The following is a 15316-nucleotide window of genomic DNA, read 5'->3' as shown; positions in this document are numbered from 1 at the left end:
CATGTCACAGGGGAGTGTGAGGCTGATCTTTCACCTTTGCTGTCCTGTGTTTCAGTTTCCGCCACGGGGCTCGGGCTCTGGCGTGGATAGGTTGAGTGTACTGTTACTTGGGTGTGAGAGTGTGCCAATGCGGAGCTCAGTTTCACACCTAAACCTGCACCCTATCTGAGAAATACTGAGTGTTTCTTAGATATGGCAGAGAAAACAAAACACATACCTGAGCTGCAGTAAGCCAGCTCTTGGGGTTAAGGAGATGGTGTTGAATCCTCTAATGCAGTAACATGTGCATGTGCACTGTGGTGCACACATGCTAAGAGCAAGTGCACAAGCAGAGTAATTTTACTCAAATTCTATTTTAAAAAAAAAAAAAAGCAAAGCTGTTCTGTCATGCAAAAAGTATATTCATCTTTCCAGAGAACTTCATGCAGTGTTTTGTTTTCCATCAGATGTTGTTGTGCAGATGTGTCAGATGTGATTGCTGCTTGCTACATTCATTTCATTTCATGACGAAATCAATAAAATTTGTGTCCATGTTGTCAGCAAAACGATGCCTTTCCATGCACATGTAAGCATACGCCTATCGTGTACACGCATGTCTATTGAGTGATCAATCTTGTTAAACCAGCACTCAGAAGGTGGATGAAGCAGTTCTCGTTGTCAATATTTCTCAGGCTATTGACTTACAGTAGTTTGTAGTATGACCTTCATTTTTACAGCTCTAACGTGAGTTAGCGGATGGAACCACTGTCCAGCTCTCTCCTTATTTACACAGTGTATATAAAATTTAGCACTGTTTTGATTTTAACGCAGGCTTCAGTATATGCACAGCTGGGTCTTCTGTCCAGTGTTTGCACCAAACATTCATACACCCATGACACACACTCACACACACACACACACACACACACACACACACACAGGGACATGCACCTGTCTCTGTTGCAGTAATCTTACGGTAAAAGAGTTTTTATTACAAGACTTAATTGCTGCCTCGAGCCACTGTAAACTTGCTAGCGTGTCAACTTGGTGTTCGTGCATCTCTGTGTGCATGTGTGCGTGAACGTGTTTTTTTCTCTGCGCTGTGTGTCTACTCCTCCTTTTGTGATGCCTGCAAGTTTAAGAAAACAGCTGAACCAATTAAAATAAATAAAAAGTGTGCGGTTTTGTTGCAGGTTTTTCAGGATTAGTGAGATTTTGTTGGGGGTGCAACACAAACGCATAACATGAAGACACAGGAGGGCTATGAGGAAGGATTAAATAAACAAGTATGAATTTTATCATCATGTGTGTGTGTGTGTTTTAATAAGTTGGTCGCCATGATGACAATATGCATCTATTTCTTCAGTGCCATAATAATGCCATCTGTAAGTGCTCAGCATTTTCAACAGTAAATCAAGCTGTCAGCAAAAATGTCTATTGCGTGTTCAAGTGCTCCAACAAGCTCATACACACCTTTACACTGACAGTCTCATAGCATCATGGGAAGTGCTTCTCCGCCCAGGAGGTCGTGCATTACGTCCTCAGCATGTTCGACAGTTGAATCATGCAGATTAGATCAGCCAGTTAGCACACAACCATGTACACAAAGAGATGATGGTGGTCCGAGTGGTCTGTACAGGAAAGACAGGTTCTCCCTCCAACTGCAATTACCCGCTCTGTTGCTGTAAATATAGGGATGTGGTCTTGTGGTTAAATCAGGGCTTTGGGAGTTGCAGACAGGTAGGCTGATGATGGGTCGGCAGTGAGGGTCCTCGACAGGTAGATGCAGGTACCAAGTTAGATAGCAAGGTAGACAGATTGTTATCAGCCGTGCAGCGACCTGTGTTGTTGTAAGTGCAAACAGTGAAGATAGGGAAGTAAAATGACAGAGACACTCCTGAAAGTCTATTCTGTTTGTGTTTAGGCACATGCAAGACATCCATATGTGTATGTTTACATACACAACAGCAGAAGCGTGTACTTTATTTGACATGAACAGGTGTGTGTGTTTGTGTGTGTGTGTGTGTGTGTGTGTGTGTGTGTGTGTGCGTGTACATGTATCCTTTTAGTTTTCAGTATTTTTCCCAACCAGTCTGTCATCTTAGAACCCAGTCTACAGATTGTAGTGGAAACAAACAGTGGAATGTGTCAGGAAAGCCAGGCCATGTGTCCAAGTTCCTCTGTGTTAAAGGTCATCACAATCAGCTGGCACACTTTCTTTCTGCTTGTTAATAACCAGTCTGTGGTAATTAGGGGCATTACTGGTGGCTGCATGGTTTTCATCAGTATGCTGATGGAAATATACTTGTAGTCTAAGCTAGCAAAGGTTTGTCAGTGCTTTATGTGTTTTATGATTATCTGTCATTTAGTGATTGATTGTCAAGAAGGCGATTAATGACGTTCCTGGCTGTCAACATTTTTGTCCTTAAAATAAAGGAGGATGTTTCACTGGGTTATCGGAGGATGTTTAAGGATAAAAAAAAAGGCTTAACATGTTAGAGGGCATGACAAGTTGCAAAATTTTACTGTTATATGGGTAAAAATGTACATTTTTACTTGGTATACTTTAGCTCTGCCTTTGATTTGATATGGTGCAGCCCCAGCACACACTCATTCTGTAACTTTTCATTCCTTGTCCAATTGCTGAACCGAAGCTGTCATATCAAAACATCTATATTTTCTTTCCTCTTGTTGTAAATGGTGGACTTCCTTGCTTTTAAAGTCAGCTCCAAATAAACACATTAACACATGCTGCATCCTGTTTACTTTGTAATTACCTAGTTTCCGTTTATATCTGCCAAATACACAGAAGTCCCCACAAAGCTTCCTGAGAGCTGAGGGTGGAATTAACCTCTATTTACCGATGTGTTTTCTGAGGATTACCTGTAGTGGATGCAGCTGTTAACAAAATAATAAGAGCATTGCATCCCAGGTGTTGCTTTCGATCCAAACTGTTCTAGAACTGAAGTTAATGGTAAACAGTTGACTGATTTGTAGACATAGCTCATCACACATGTGCAAATATAGTCTTAACCTTAAAGTATCACGCAGGTCCCAAGTTACTGTTGTGAGAATCAAGTAAGCCACCCACTGATACAATTATTATTTTTTAATATAATTTTTTACCTCCACAACGGAGTATGTGTTTTCACCCGTGTCTGTTTATCTTTCAGTACGATTACCAAAAAGTACGGAACCCATTAGCACCAAACCTCGTGGAGGGATGGATCATGTGCCAAGGAAGAACCCATTCAATTCTGGTGCAGATGTGGTTAAAGGGACAGAGTCAGGAATTGTTTTAGCGCTTTCCTGAGTGCCATTCTTGTTATTACTATTACTATATATTTCTATGTGGAACCTGCATTGTGCCATGTTTTCTTTTCTCCCCCCAATCCAAATTTTGATATTTTTGGACTAACCCTCCCCCATAGTAGCTGCTTCTGCGTTAACCTCTGCTGGTCTGTCGCGTCCCGGTAGTTTGCCAGGGTTCTGGGCATCAAAGTAGAAATCATGTTTCAAGAGCAAAACGTAACTTCTCAATATTCAGAAAAGTGCAAATATTTAATAAAAAAAAGTCAAGTCCATTCGAGCCATCTATCTCTGGTCTAAGTCAGGTCTCAAGTCATGAATACCAGGTCAAAGTCAAGTTGAGTCTTTTATCAGTGTTGGTCAAGCAAGTCTCATGTCCTCAAATTTGTGACTCAAGTCCCCCACATCTGCATAATAGCAATAGATAAAATAATATTCACAGGATTCAAGTCTTTAGATGTAATCCCCTAAAATACAAGGATAATATCAAGATGATGGAAAAGTCCAAATTAGATTCAGATTTTCAGACTGTCACTCCCTTTAAATACAGGCTTGTGTCTGAGCCCAGTCATCTTGTTTCTCCCCTGCTTGAAGTTTCCTGTCAGCTGATTGGCTTGTGGGGAGACTTTCAGTATCTGCTCAGACACCCCAGGCAGTTGCTGCTGTTAATATAGCTTTGAACACATTCTCTGGCTTCCTCTGAATGAACTATTCACAGGCGGTCATTATCCTGATCTCACTACCCAGGCGGGATCAAATACCCTCATGTAACACATTTTCAAATTCAAAAAAATAGAAGCATTGTTCTGTATTTGCTTTTCCCCGGCAAAGTTATGTTTTGAGACAAACGACTTTTTTCGTTACAGCTAATAACAATGTGTGTAGTAAACAAAAAGCAGACAATGGCCCCCTTAATTGAATCAACCGTCATTCTAATTTCTGGGGCATCCCTCACCCTAATTAAGCACCGCTCGTTGGTTGTCATAGGAGACAATGACAACCTGAATAAAGCTGTCACTCTGGATCAGACTGACGTGTTGCCTTGGCAACAGGGGTCAGTGGGTTTGCAGTGCATGTGGAGGATGTAAGATGGGAGGAGGAGGAGGACAGAAGTGCGGAGGGTGTAAGGAGAATCTAGATCCAAGAATCAGCTGGGAGTCGGTCTTGCATTAGCATTGGATGAAAACAGTTAAACAAAGCACGGAGACAGACTTTGCACAATCTTCTCTGAAGGTCAGTGTTGCATTAGGGATGTCTCAAAAAGCTATTTGCAATGTGCCATGCTATCTCTCAGGTTGGAATTCATCTCATTTATCCTTTTTCCATAATTTATCTCCATTACCTGGATTTCACAAACACATGACTCAAGGCTTTTAACCTTCAGTTCTTTGTACTTTTCATGATGGTTCGAGGTAAAGGCTGGATCACAGCAGAATGGGGCTTTTTGATTAACAGATTTGCATGTGTCTCGATTGCACTCGTTGCTGTGTAAATATCATGCTGTTGTGGAGCTCGGATGACTCCTCTGAGTCAACAAACTGCGGCTCGGTCCTGGAGATGCCATTGTGTCTTAATAAATCAACATGGATGAAAACAGGGCTATAAACGGCTGTTTAGGTGGTGCAAGTCTGTCTGCCTCCCTCCCACCTATCAGTCCACCCAGAATGCTCTTTTTATTTGCACAGACATTAGGGTGAAGTGTGCCACTCTTTATGTCTTGGCAAAAATCCACACCCATCTATTTCAAAAGCTTTTTTCTTTTCCTTCTGCACGCACACACACACACACATACACACTGCAGAAAAGTGGCCCCTCTATTCTTCATCACAGCCTTGTATTTTTGAAAGGGCCTGGCTCAGATATCCTATAGGCAGGAATAACAGCTGTCGCTAAGCCACCATAGCTGGCCCCCACTCAGCACCCAGTGGGGACCCAAAACTCTCTGTGTCTGTCGCTGTCTCCATCCCGCTGTCTAGCCCTTAGACTGGCTGTCACTGGCTGCTTTCACTGTCTTTCTCTCTCTTCCTGTTCGTCTCTCTGTCTCCCCTTCTTTCACAGCTCTTTGTTTCCCTCTAATTACATTGCATCCTAATTTTTGATGTAGGACAAATGTACTCCCTTTTTGTTTTTTTGTGGGTTTTCAAGAAACAGAAGAAGAAAGGGAGAAGCAATGAAAAACCAAATGACACATGGGGTGGGACAAAGGAGGGGAGAGGTCCTGTCCTCCATTCATTCAGTATAAGAGCCCAGACAGGGCCACACTTCCCTTTACAACAAACACACACACACACACACACACACACACACACACACACACACATACACACACACTCCACCCCAGCCACCCTCTAATCTGCACTGTTCCACCCTGAGGGCCTGAAGCTGGGGCAGCTGCTACTGATGGAGCCAGAGAGCCAGCTGTCCTCACATACAGACACACTCACTCACCCACACACACACACCTAACTCATTCATTTGGGACAATGGAGTCAGGATAGGGGGGTGTGTGTTGCTCATGATTTTGGAGTGTGCCATGGTCATGGGGAGGGGGGCCTTCACAGTCAGTAAAGTGGTTTTTATGTTCGCTTTGTGTCTCAGCAACAGTTGGCAGCACGTGTGTCAATGACACGCCTCTCTGCTTTATTGTCCATGAAGTCAGAGGGTTTAGAGTGACCGGGGACAAACACACTGACACACTTATAGAAGCATAAAGAGATGCGCACACGCACACACACAAACAAAAGTGCATGTGTTCATAGACAGTTGTGAAATACAATAACTTTTTTAAGAAAGATGCGACCTGTCAAAAACAGAAAAAAACAGAGACACACTGTTTGCTCTGCTCTATTTTTATGATTTCATCATCTTGCAACATCTGCAACAGATCTGATCTGTTATCACTTTTTCAGGATCCTTGGAAAAATATGGAAGGATTAGCTCTGTAATATAACAAATCTTGTCTACGTTTGGATTTTCCTGTGTCTTAATACAGTTAGGATTACAAAGTAAGGGCATTCACATCTTGCATGTTTGACTTTAAAGGAAAAGTTGGAGCTTCAAAAACAACACATCAATGGATTCAGTCTTCACGTTCTGATTGGTTTATCTCTATCTCTAACCGCTTCAGTCTCTGGCTCCTGCTGCTATTGGTTATCCCTCTTTCTTTATCCCTGATTGGCTCAGTTGCCGATTGCATTCAGCCTCAGTCGTCTGATTGGTGGAGTATCAGCCTAGCAATTGCTGTGATTTGCCCGTGGTTGTGTGTTCACCAGCCAGAGTGTTTTCTTAATACTGCAGCTGCTTTGGAGACAGGGTGAAAGCGAGCGCGTGTTTGTATGGAGGCTGATTTGCTTGAGTGGGTGCATGAGGTGGGTTAGGTGTGTAGTTAGCAACTAAAAGGCCATATGGCTGATGATGACACATATACACACGCTTGCTCTCGTGCACACACACACACCTGACGGCTGTCTCACACCTGCTGTATGGTCTATGGTTGAGTAAGATCCGGATCAAAGGAAACAAGCCCTCGGGGACTTGTGTGTGTGTGTGTGTGTGTGTGTGTGTGTGTTTGTGTGTGCGTGTGTGTGCGTGCATTTATGTGTGTTTGATTAGACATTCACTGCTTGTGAATCCATGCCAGAAAAAAAAGAAAAGAGGACTGTATTTGAATGAGAGACAACTCGTGTCTGGCTTTGCTAAGATAGAGAGCTGGAGGCTGAAATTGTATGGGATGAATGATCTGTGCTGCAGACTGCACATACGTGCACACACACACACACACACACACACACACACACACACACACACACACACACGCACACACACACACACACACACACACAAGACATAGATCCATATGGCACATTTACCACGACAGGGATAGGCAGGAGAGAGTGAAACTGCAAACTGCACTGTGTGTTTTGTTAGTGTGTTGGAGATGGTGTGAAAGGGAGCCACTGAAAAGAGAGAGAAAAACACAGACAGAAATAAAGAAAGAGGGAAAGAAAGAAAGAGGGCTTATCATCATCATAAATCAGTCAATGGATTTTAGCATTGTGACCTCATGGATAAGGCTGGAGATACCCTCTCATTTGCTGTAGGAATTAAAGTTCCCTTGCACTCATATACAAACCCACCCAACAGCCTACACACAAATGCATACATACGTAATCAAAGCGGGACGCTCAAAGGCCGGGTTCTTTCGCTTCGCCCACAAAGGCAACAAAGTCTGTCTTTGTCACTTTCCAAGTCAGACGTCAGCGAGAGTTTGCCTTGCTCCGGGGCTGTGGATAAAGCTTTCACACACAGAGCCCTCACGTATATCAGCATTATACTAGTGACCACCCACACACACAGGCTGCACAAAGCACATGATACTATACAAGAAATAATTATTTAATAAAGACAAACAACAGATGCAGAACTTCCTAATTCCTTTCCCCTGCATGCAGGCATGCGTGCGTGCAAACATTCATTCATGCAAATTGACAAACCTATAGATCCTCTTTAACTCTCAAACCAAGTAAGATCTTTTGTCTGCGGTCTGTCTCCCTGTCTGTGAGCGCACATGCACGCCTGTGTTTGTTTGCAACAGAAACAGCATCATTCAGTGTCAGTGTACAGTAGTTGCTGGGTAGAGCTCTGGAGTCTGCAGAGGATGTTGTGGTTGGCTAGCCCTTTTCTTTGTTTCTCAAACTGTCTGTCGGGCACTCTGCTGTTAGACCGAGACAAAGGGGCCAGTTTAGATTCATACTCCACTCGAGGAAGAAGAGGTTTGTCTGAGGAAAAAGACTAGAGTTGTCCTCCACCTTTCTCTAACAAATGCAGAGAAAAAGCTGGGCCTGGGTTCAAGCCCTGCTGTCAACCCCCCACTCATGTTTCTGAAGTGGCCTTAAGCAAGAGACTGAAGCCCCAGCTCCAGAGAGGCTGTTCTCATAATGTGGACAGATATTTTCCTTATCAAGAGATCAATCAAGTATTACATTTGCCCATCCATATTGCTGCGATTAACTGTAACTCATTTTCTCCATAACCCTTTCCCAGTTATTAGGCAAATGTCTTGGCTTGTCTGTCGACAAAAAAAAAAAAAATTGTGGATTACTGATTAGATTACCTCTCTCCTGCCCTGAGGGCACATTCGGCTGAAGAGCTGTTCATGAAATTAAGACTGAGAGAAAAGAGGATAAACAGAGATGACAAAGAAAAACCCTGTTATGAGAAAATAAACATTAAAACACACACTCATAAAGATATACTATACACACACACACACACACACACACACACACACACAATGTTATGAAGTTACTGTTTACTTGCTGCAGCTGCATCCTGTGTGGCAGTTAACACATGGCTTCTACTGTATATCGGTTCTCACTCACTCACATGCAACACACACACACACGAAACACACACACACACACACACACACACACACACAACACACAAAACACAGACCACACTTACACTTACACTCTTTGCAATCCTTGGTATGGCGATCATACTGTCAAACAATTACAAAGAAGACATCAGTTACTCATTTCAGCCACTGTATTATTATACAAAAGAAAACAAAATACAAATAATAAAATGGATTATCCATAAAAGAAATAATGTACATCTGCATTAATGGCTGATTATCAAAATACACGTGTGAAAACTGTGGCATCCACGTGTCTTCGCCGTCTTTGTTTAGATTTTTCTCCACATGCAGCTTTCAAATTTTGTTTGCGCTCTAGCGTGTGTGAGTTTACCAAATTTTTATAACTGCAGATAGCAGAGCTGCTGTGTTTTGTGTGTGTTCACAATGATAAAGTGAGTGTTAACTGGAAGACAGCAAGACTCTGACGGTAAAGGAACCTAGAACAGGTGCCAAAACTAGCAATCAGCCTCTGTCATAACAATAACAGCTGTATAAGGAAAACATACACATGAGCACATGTACACTTGCATGTGCACAAGCAACAAAATCACACACTCAGGACACTACTTTTAGTGTGAGATGCTCATGCCCAGGTACAAACACACACACACACACACACACACACACACAACCCCTATACAGCCATGAGGTCAAGGAATGAAAATGATGAAAATGTTTCTGTCACAACAACAAAAACAAAAATAAGAGTAATATTCACAGGCACATACAGAAACACAAAGGGCAGATGCACACACACACACACGTGCACACACACACACTCCTTATAACCCTTCACTGGGAGATTAAGCTGTTGATTTTTAATTGGCCTAGCAGCGTGTGTTTGTTTGATTCTAGTATTATTGCCCGGTGTGTTTTCTTCCTTGAGTGAGCTGATTAAAAAATCTCCCCCTGTCAACACGCTTGCCAGATAGATACCACAGTTTGATTAATTCACACACACAAACACACATGTCATAATCCCTGCTCTCCCATTGGCTGCTGCGGGAGCCCTGTTTCCAAAGCAACATTGGAATGCTGGGTGTGTGGCACCGCCCCTTTCAGGAAGGCAACCGCATGTAAACAAACCCGGCATGTGCCGCATTGTGTGCTCCATCTGACCCTGTGGTAAACAGAGTGTGACTGTGCGCCGGCAGACTGAGGCTGACCTCTAGGATTACATGTTATTCTGTTACCTTTAAGCGTTCTGCATATTTGTCATGTGGACATGTTGTTTATGTGACTTTACGACACTGAATCATCAAATCTGAGCTCAAATAGAGAAAACAGTCAGGTGTGTGACATTCTGTATATTTATATTAAGTCACCAAAAGGTGTGCTGCAAGTCAACAACAATCCCACGTCAGCGCGAGTAAAGCAGCAGCAGGTGCATCATGCTCGGTTGTGTCAGTGACCTGTCCTCCAGCGTCACATCTTTCCCCTTGTCATTTTACGGGATGTTCAGCCTTATGTGCTGCTGTGTGTGTTTACTTATGTGCCCCAGATATCGCAATATGGCCTTTCCTCTGCAGGCCACCAACCAAAGGTAACCAAAGTTCAGGATTCAGTGCTCTGAGTTCAGGAATTCTACTATGGTATGGCCCCAGTGGCTGGAATCCCCCCTCTTTAAGTGAAAACAGAAGGGGGGGGGGGCTAACAAGGTTATTATAGAACATAACAGCAGATAAACACATTCATAACAGTGATCAAAATATCCACACACTGAGACACCTATCCCGTTGAGCAAGAACTCCGAAGAACCAATCAGATTTCTGTTACCAGCAGCAACAACTCATGTTTATGCCTGCCTCTAGCTAATCCGGCCCTCCGATTGGCTGGTGCCCGAGCCTTAGAACACAGCCCCTCCCCCCCCCTCTCTCTCCCCTCTGCCTGCCGCTCCATCCCTACAGATTAAGTAACACCGGCAAAACAAAAAGAGCTTGTTTTTGTTTTTCATCAATGACAGTGCACGCACACAAACATGGGATGTGTTTAGAGGCAAAGGTATCAGTTTTTATAATTATACAGACAAATGCTTTGGTGGTGCAGGCACAGGAGAGTGGGAGAAGAGGCGGGATATCTTGTACCACTGTTGCCATGCACCCTCAGTGTGTTACTAGGTTAAGTATAGTATGTTGCAGTGAAAAAAAAACCAAGTGCAAGGAAGAGGGGCAATTGCATCACTCCCTTGAAAAGTCCTTGAAAAACATCTCTCTCCTTTTGTACCCTGTGCAAAATTCTAATTGCACTTTCAAATCATCCTCTGGGAGAAATTCCACATTGAAATGCTGCACACACCGCTACACAGCGTGCAAACTTTTAAATGCTCTCCCGTGTTCGTGTAAGAGCCTCCAATTTAAACTGTTCTCTGTGTTTTTGCTCATGACTCTGGCTCTGTGTTATTGTAAAGGAAAAAAATCATGCATGATCTATGTTTATTGCCAACTCTCATTGTTCCTCTTTGCTGCTGGCGGTAAAGGCAAAGGGCACGAACACGCAGCCAGCTGCTGTTTGTTTTGATCTGTCGGTGAGTGTTCAGAGGTTGTTGTTAGAGTTAGAGGCACAGTGAGATAAGATATGTTGCCAAGAACATGGTCAGTCAGTCCAGATCTAATGTTATTGTGCAATACCTCTGTCGCTCAAGGAGCATGTTTTTTTTTTTTTGTAGCTCCAAAGAAAAAAAAAAAAAAAAAAAAAAAAAAACATGTAAGCCCACATGTGTAAAAACTGAAAACATGTTGTGGTCAGTTTAATACTTAACCCTTTCAGCAGGGTTATCACATGCTTTTTCTTGCCAGTTCTGATCTTATGGCACTGAACTGCTGGACATGTTCCGATTTCAAAGGGAAATAAGCTTGATGTGTTTTTCATCTGCTGCACTAAGTTTCCTTGGCCGACCGCTGCGTCTACGATCCTCAACGTTTCCCGTTTCTTTGTGCTTCTTCAAAAGAGCTTGAACAGCACATCTTGAAACCCCAGTCTGCTTTGAAATCTTTGCCTGGGAGAGACCTTGCTGATGCAGTATAACTACCTTGTGTCTTGTTGCTGTGCTCAGTCTTGTCATGGTGTATGACCTGTGACATGAAACTGTCTTCCACAACCTCATCTTGGTAGCAGAGTTTGACTGCTCCTCACCCAGTTTTAAGCCTCCTACACAGCTGTTTCTGTTTCTGTTAATGACTGTGTTTCAACCCACATGTGAAATTGATGATCATTAGCACCTGTTTGGTATAAATGGTTGATCATACACCTGACAATAATCCTACAAAATCCCTGACTTTGTGCAAATGTACTTATAAGAATTGATGCTGGTTTGAAGGGAGTAACACCAAATATTGATTTGATTTAGATTTTTATTTTGTTCGCTCATTTTGCATTTTGTAAATTGATAAAAATAAACAATTATTATTTATATTTTTGAAAGCATTCTTAGTTTACAGCATTTTTTCACACCTGCCGAAACTTTTGCACAGTAGTGAAAATATATATATGTGTGTGTATTTGTGTGTGTGTGTGTGTGTGTGTGCGCACTGTTCGAGTCAACTTGTTTGTGCAGCGGCTGGAGTCTGTCATGATGAGCTGCTACATCATCATTCCATTAAAAACCCTGACCTGTGACAGAGTGACGGCACAGCACAAGCGAGCAAGGCCCTTCATCAGGGATCCTCCTCCTCTGCCCTCCCCTTTATTTCTCTATCTGCTCTATCTCTCCCGTTTCCTTCATCTTCTGTGGTCTTTCCTCTCCCCTCTCTTCCACTCTTTTTTCTCCCTGTGCCATGTCCCCCGACTGCTCAACCTCTCTCTCTCTCTCTCTCTTTCTCTCTCTCTCTCTCCCTCTCTCGAGGTTTCTAATTAGCATGTGCGCTGAAAGCAGAGAGGCAGTCTGGCTGTCACACTGTTTACTCTGTGCTCCCCCTCTCTCTCTGTCTGTCTCTATATCTCACTCGCCCTCTCTCTTAGGGAAAATGTCACGCTGCCTTGACACCCTTCCAGTGCCTGTACCAAAGCACTATGAACTTCCTTAAGTAAGAACACAGAGCTCATTACTTGTATTTCCTCCTTTTCCTTTCTTTTTAACAGTCGCTTTGTTTCATGCGTGCACAGATCTCGCCAAACAATGAATACTTAGCGGACAACGTCTTCCCTTTTCTCTTTTTTTTCTCACTGTGTGTGTATGCGCCACAACATTGCTCCTGGATTAAACAATCCCCACGGATAACAGTGAGTGTTGCTATTTACGCTACTACTTCAAATAGTCTTACGCATCAGCATGATGGAATTTGGAATTTACACCATCCACGCTATGCGTCTCTTTCTTTTCACGCTCTTTCTATCTTTCAGTGAATCAGCCCAGCCATCCTGTCTGCCCTCTCTCTCTGTCTGCATGCCAGGACAGAGTCTATCAGCAGATGAGCAAATAGCTTGCAACTTCCGCACATTTTATCTGTATATGCGTATGTCTGTCTGTGTATCTGTGTAGACAGCAGCATTGGTTCATTTCTCCTCCTCCAGGCTGTGCTTCTATGACCATGCCTTCTTGGCCTGCTGCTTTACTTGAGGATTGTGGCCTATGAGAGGGGATTCTTGGCATGGCTTTGGGTACATGTGCTTCTGGACGGATAAGCTCAGCTATGTCAGTAATGTGTCAGCCCTGCCGAGGTTACAGGCTGCTCCCCATATTTGGCAAATCACTTAGCATTGCCCCACCCCGGCTGGACTGGCAGCCCACAGTAAACTAGAAAATATGCACAGAATGCAGACACAGACAGGGAAATAAGAGGAAAAGTGTGAGTGAGAAATAAACATGCATTTTTACATTCATTAAATACCATTTGATATAGTGAATGATAACAAAGTCTGAGGCCTTATTTTAAGGCATTTGCACTAAATTTGGCCTGTTTTCTATTTTCATTTACTAACCTCCTCTTCCCTCCTCTGTGCTAGAACAAACCAGGTGACACTTAAAGACTCTCAGACTTTCTGAGCCGTTACAGTTGTCCTGAAATAGCCTTTGCCTTTTACACTTACCTCATTACAGCTTATGTAAAGAGTCGGGCCCAAAGCCTCGGCCTCAATGCGATCAATGCATCCAGCATCATATCTCTCCCCTGTGGACTTGGGTCACATTCTTGATTTGTTCAAGAGAATCACTCGTTCACTCATCGTAAAGTGTGTCTTGTTTTTGAATATTCTCACATGTTTGCTGGGATGGTGTTCCCTTCATGTGAAATACCATGAGGGGGGCGTCAGATTAAAAATCTGGCACTAGGACCATGCGATCTAAGTTTAGCCGTTGATGTTAACGTAAGGTCACTGCTATCACGGCTCATATGATATTTTTTATAAACCCTGTGACCAGAGCTTCACGATGAAAAGTCAGTGAGGGCCCACACATAGTCTTGTGTATGCTAATGCCATAGACATTGCACTCGGAAGTCACACATTTCATCCAATCAGTCCATTCAGTCGCTGCTGAACAAACACACTGATGCAATCCCAAGGCAATTTTTCGCAGACATACCAATTTGAAAACAAACATCCAAATGACTGTATCCTGCAAAAATAGTCAACAGATTATCTTCTAGATTTAAAAAATATTGTCTCTGCCCAGCTGATATATTTAAGACAACTGTCTCATTGGTTTTGACCAGACAACCAAGAGTAGTATTTCACATTAACAGCAGTTAAGTGCATGTCATGACCTCATCTGCAATGACCTGCTGTGTGTGTGTGTGTGTGTGTGTGTGTGTGTGTGTGTGTGTGTGTGTGTGTGTGTGCGTGTGCGTGTGCACGTGTGTGTGTGTGGGCAGGGGCACAGGTGTGTGTCACTCTACCCCACAAGGGGACACAGTGGATTTCTAAAGTGTAGGTCAGGTGTTTGAGTGTGTGTAACCAGGTCACCCTCCCCTTGGCACACACACAGCTGTTTTACTGACTTTGATTATAGGCCCTGCAAAAAGACAACCCCGATCATTACTTCTGAACTGAGAGGTCTGGATCATGTGATCTCATCCCTCACAGTGTGGTTAGGTCATCCCAGGTGCCTAGGTGTGTGTGTGTGTGTGTGTGTGTGTGTGTGTGTACACCTCAATGTTTACAGCTATTTCAGCTCAACCACAACCTCAAAAACTCAAAAACCACCCGTGTCAGGTCGTACCGACTGACTGATAGTGACTCTTCACGAACAGCAGCCCCACTTTATGTGTATGTGTTTTCACACTGGAATCACCCAGGCCACCACAGTGATGAGAAATTCCCTGCACGGTCAATCTAAGAAATACTGAAAGTTGCATATTGTGCTGGCTCACCACACAGCACACCACTCTGAGGACTGATCTCACTGTAAGTTGAGCAGCAGCAGAAGCAGAAGCAGCCTGGGTGTAGCTCATTTCTCCAGTGAGTGACACATACTTAGATTAGAGACACCCAACACCAGCCATCTATCTATCGCTATCTATCTATCACTCTCTCTCTCTCTCTCTCTCTTTTTTTCTCCCTCTCGCTCTACAGCCTGCCAGAGCCAGCTGGGCCATGAGCTCATGGTACCAATTGGGCCACGCGAGAGGACAAGAGAGACTCAGAGCTGGGTGGGGTGAGAGGGGGGGTGGG

This window comes from Seriola lalandi, unplaced genomic scaffold, assembly GCF_002814215.2.
Source record: "Seriola lalandi dorsalis isolate HSWRI2012SDOR001 ecotype SW California unplaced genomic scaffold, Sedor1 jcf7180002054946, whole genome shotgun sequence".
Lineage (NCBI taxonomy): Eukaryota > Metazoa > Chordata > Actinopteri > Carangiformes > Carangidae > Seriola > Seriola lalandi.
Note: the sequence above shows the minus strand (reverse complement) of the source record.